The 4356-nt window shown below is 51.7% G+C and overlaps 1 pseudogene; it reads right to left on the reverse strand.

Moving 5' to 3' along the window:
- Positions 1–521: 521 nt before the first annotated feature.
- Positions 522–2072, reverse strand: LOC118722451 (annotated as a pseudogene).
- Positions 2073–4356: the final 2284 nt, after the last annotated feature.

Here is a 4356-nt window from a genome sequence, read left to right on the forward strand (position 1 = left end):
TGAAGCAGAGAAGATGGGGAGATGGTGGCAGAGGAAATGGCAGATGCAAAAATCACAGGGCAGGGACTTAGGGGCAGATTAAGTGAGGAAGTAAGGAATGAAGAGCACTCCGTCTCAGTTTTCACTGTTCTCGATCAGATTATCTCTATGTCTGGGCACCAACACCCCAGCCCTCCCTATGCCTATAGGGCCACCCGCTCAGGAGCTGGAGGTCAGCAAGCACCCATACCTACTCATTCAGAGTGAGCAGCCAGATGTTAATTCCGTATGAAGGACCCTCTTATGAGCCAGATCATCTATAACATTGAATTCATATAGTCAGGTCCACAAGGCTGCAGAATGGCCCCCATGTGTTTATCCAGGCTCCAGTTGAATAGGCAGGAATAGTCCTTTACATGTGTGTGCATGTGTGTGTTAAAACATATATAACACCTTGCACTTTATTTACAAAGCACGTTTCACCTTTTAACTAGTTGATTCTACCATCACTCCATGAGTCAGAGAGGCAGAGAAAGCGTACCTCATTTAAAAATGAGGAACATGATGGAGCTGCCCCTGGGATCAAGGTTGATGTCCCGGTCACAAAGTGGCTACAGAATATAAACACAGGCCAAAGGGCAGGGGATGGAATGATTTACTAGCCAAGGCTTCATTCCACTTTTTCAGGTTCTGAGCCCTTCATCAAAATGTCAAAAAGTCAAATTTCCTGTGGACCTCAGAAAAGTTTCTTTAAATCAGATCAACAAGCCTTAGTGAGTATTGAAGTCTTATCTTCTGGCTTCTCCTGCTTAATGGCTATGAAATTTACCTTCAGTGACCAACTCATTCTCAGGATGGAATGCTCTTATATTAATGCTAATTAATAACTCTCTTTTATTATTCCTCTTTGTGACATCGAATCCTAGAGCACAGGTGGCTGGAAGGGCTTCAGAGACCACTTGCATTGTAATTTTAAAGTTTTTCATTGCTGATCAGCATCTATCATCCTATTTACTCACAATCAATGAAGTAACAGTCTAGATCATTATCCCCATCTTTTTTTTTTTTTTACATCTTATTAATATGGTATTTACTTATCTTCCTTCTGTCAAACCCTGAGCCAACCACTTCTCCAGAGGCGGGGGAGGCTATAGGAAAAGAAACACAGAGGGCAGACAAGACACGGGAAAAAGCACTGGAGGTGGAGACAGCTCCTTCCCATGGCAAAGAGGATGAGGAAGGCCACCTTCAGGCAAAAGAGCCCCATGGCCTCTGAGAGGGCAAAGCCCAGATGTACGCCAAGAGCTGTTGCTTCAGAGAAGGGTTCCTGGCATAACCAACAATGAAGCTCCCAAACACAGTCCCAATTCCAGCCCCAGAGCCTGCCACCCCTGCTGTGGCAGCCCCAGCCCCTATGAACTTGGCTGCTGTGTCCATGTCCCTTGAAATGGCACTGGTTTGGAAGCTGTGGCTAGAAATAAGCGAGGTCAGGAGCCGGCCATGGGGCTGCCAAGCTGCTGAGGCTCTCATCTGTCAGCGTCTCTGGTCCTTTCAGCACCACTGCAGACCGATTCAGCTGAGAGGAGCTCCTGACCAAGGAGGGGGTGGGGACAAACTTGGTGCAGGCATACTTTTTCAGGGGGTGAGGGGAGCTGCTCCCAGTGCAGAGAAGACAGAGAGGGCTATTCTCCCCATCTTAAAACTAAGCCACTTCTCCAAGGCATAGAGCCAGGCCTGCAACACAAGTCTCATGACCTCCAAACAATGTTCAGTCTACTACATCAAACTCCCTCTTCCCTCCACCCTGCAGATTAGATGTAAACCACAACATCCCTGAACTTCACAAACAGGGAAATGCAGCTCAGAGAGGAGCAGGGGTCTGGCCTTGATGGCATTCTGGAGAGCGTTCTGCCTCTCACCCTCCCTACAGAAAGGGAGAAACACAAATGTTCCATTTAAGCCACTGCAGGGTGACTTTAGGACAGCCCTGCCTTAGCTTAAACACGACTCCAAGCCAGTATCCAAAGGAAGGGGACAGTGTCCACCTACCTATTCACGGGTAGCTGGCCACATTGTGCTGTTCTGGCCACCATGGGGGCTGCTCCAGGGCATTCTCTTGAAACACATAACATCCCCCCTCCTCAAGCCCCAAATCCTGCTGACAGGCAGGCTCTGCAGCCAGCAGACTGCAGCCCAAAGCGGCTCCCAGCAGGAGCTGGACAAGGCCAGCAAGGTCACAGGTGCTTTACATCCAGCCTTGCAGGAGAGCCCCAACTTCCTGCTGCTAGAAATTTGTCTGCAAATTTTTGTCTTCATTCAAATCGATGGACGGAGGCCTGCAGACACCGGGGTGATATGATAACTTGATTAAGCCCCAGAACAGATGACACGGTAGCTCAAAGGCCGAGCGCTCTCCTCCTTAACCTCTCCCAGGGAGCCCGCAGACTTCGCTGGTAATTGGCCCATTGTCCCTTCCACCGTGCTTCCTTCAGAAATCCCCTAATCACCATGTCCCCGGGGCTCCGCTCAGGGGCAGCCTTCCACGCTGTCAGACCCCTCAGACCCAGTGAGTTGTGAAAAACACCTGTGCAATGTGACATACCAGACTCGGGATTTGAGAGGCCCAAAATGACCCTTCCTGAAAACAATTACCGAGTCAGACACCCGTCCATCCTCCAGCCCAGGTGTAAATCGCCACACATTTACTGATAAAAGCCTGAGACTGTTTTGCTTAAAGATGGGTTCACACTTTTGCAATATTTTGTTCTCTTGGGGGACTATCCCCCTGATCTCCCATTCTCCTCCAGGTACTGTCGGACTACACGTTATTGAGAGTGTTTTCGATCAACCCTCTCCAGATAATCTGGCACACGCTGATGTGAGTCTACCTCGCGCGAGCCAATGTGTGTATGTCATTGCTTCTGGACCAGATGTGAGGTGGGAGTGTGCCAAAGGAGAGAAGGAGAGCCCCTATGGATGAACAGATAGCAAGTTGCTACGCATAGTTCTGCCCCGCTCTGTTTTAAAACCTGTCAGCCTTTGTTCCGTGATAGACTTAAGGCATGTTAGAGCTGAGAAGGCGTTCCAAACGAATCTCTTCAATCCACTTCCATTAGGATAGTAAAGGGGAAAAATTGCCAGCTCGGAGTCTGAGGTGGGTTCTGGTGGTCGACCATCAGGAAGTGGAGCTAGCTGTTTGTGGCACTTTGAAAAATAAGCAAAGTGCACCATGAAAAGGTAAAGAAACGCTCTTTTAAGTTTCCATTCATTATGATTTATGGCCTAGATCTCCCCGTAAGAAAGAGGGCCACAGTACGCCAGCATCACCGGTTCTGCTTCTGTCATGGGAATGGAATGTCTTTGGAGCTGAAGTAGATAATTCCGCGGCGGAAAAAGCACGGAGGGCGGGGGAGGGGAAGAATGGAAGAAAAGATCCTCTCATTCTCCAATAATGGCAAAGGCCAGGAATGTGCCACAGTGGCATTCAGGAAAACCCGGGGACGACAATGCGCCCCACAGTGGCGTGCGTGCCCCGTGCCCCTCGTGCCAGGTGGGGGCCTGTGCCCGCCGGTCCTCTGCCCGGGACCCACAGGCCCCAGCAACGTGCGCCTACTGCAGCGGCGAGCTTTCCTTTTCTTTTTTTAAAAAATCTTCGTGATGGTTTAATGTTGGCCTCCGGTCCCCCATCAGAGGCCCTGGCCGCGCGGGGGCCTCCAGGCTGGGTCCCCGGCGGTGGGAAAGGCTGCTGTAAGGGGGGCGGTCCCCTCTGCCCAGCACAGGGCTGCGGGCTGTGGAGGGGGCTTTTTTTATTTTTTATTTTAAATATATTTTATTGATTTTTTACAGAGAGGAGGAGAGAGGGATAGAGAGTTAGAAACATCGATGAGAGAGAAACATCTATCAGCTGCCTCTTGCACACCCCCTACCGGGGATGTGCCCGCAACCAAGGTACCTTGACGGGACTCGAACCTGGGACCCTTCAGTCTACAGACCTACGCTCTACCACTGAGCCAAATCTATTTCGGCGGGAGGGGGCTCTTTAAAGGCTCCCAGGGAACAAAGGAAGCTCGGGCACCCGGCTTCACAATGCGCCTATCTTTACCAAACACACACCAGGCGCCGGCCCTGGTCAGCAGCCCCTGCCCAGCTCTCGCGGCCCTCGGCTCCCGGCCACCTAACCCACCACCCTTCCCCTCCCCTCCCCTCCTCTCCCCTTCTGTCCCCTCCCCTCCCTCCCACCACCCCTCCCCTCCCCTCCCCTCACCTTCCCTCCCCTCCCCTGCCCTCCCACCATCCTTCTACTCTCCTCCCCTCTCCCTCCCCCTCTCCTTCCCCTTCCGACCCTGGCACTGAGCCCAGGCTCCCCCCTCCCCCCGC

The sequence above is a fragment of the Pipistrellus kuhlii genome, unplaced genomic scaffold, assembly GCF_014108245.1.
Source record: "Pipistrellus kuhlii isolate mPipKuh1 unplaced genomic scaffold, mPipKuh1.p scaffold_m20_p_2, whole genome shotgun sequence".
Lineage (NCBI taxonomy): Eukaryota > Metazoa > Chordata > Mammalia > Chiroptera > Vespertilionidae > Pipistrellus > Pipistrellus kuhlii.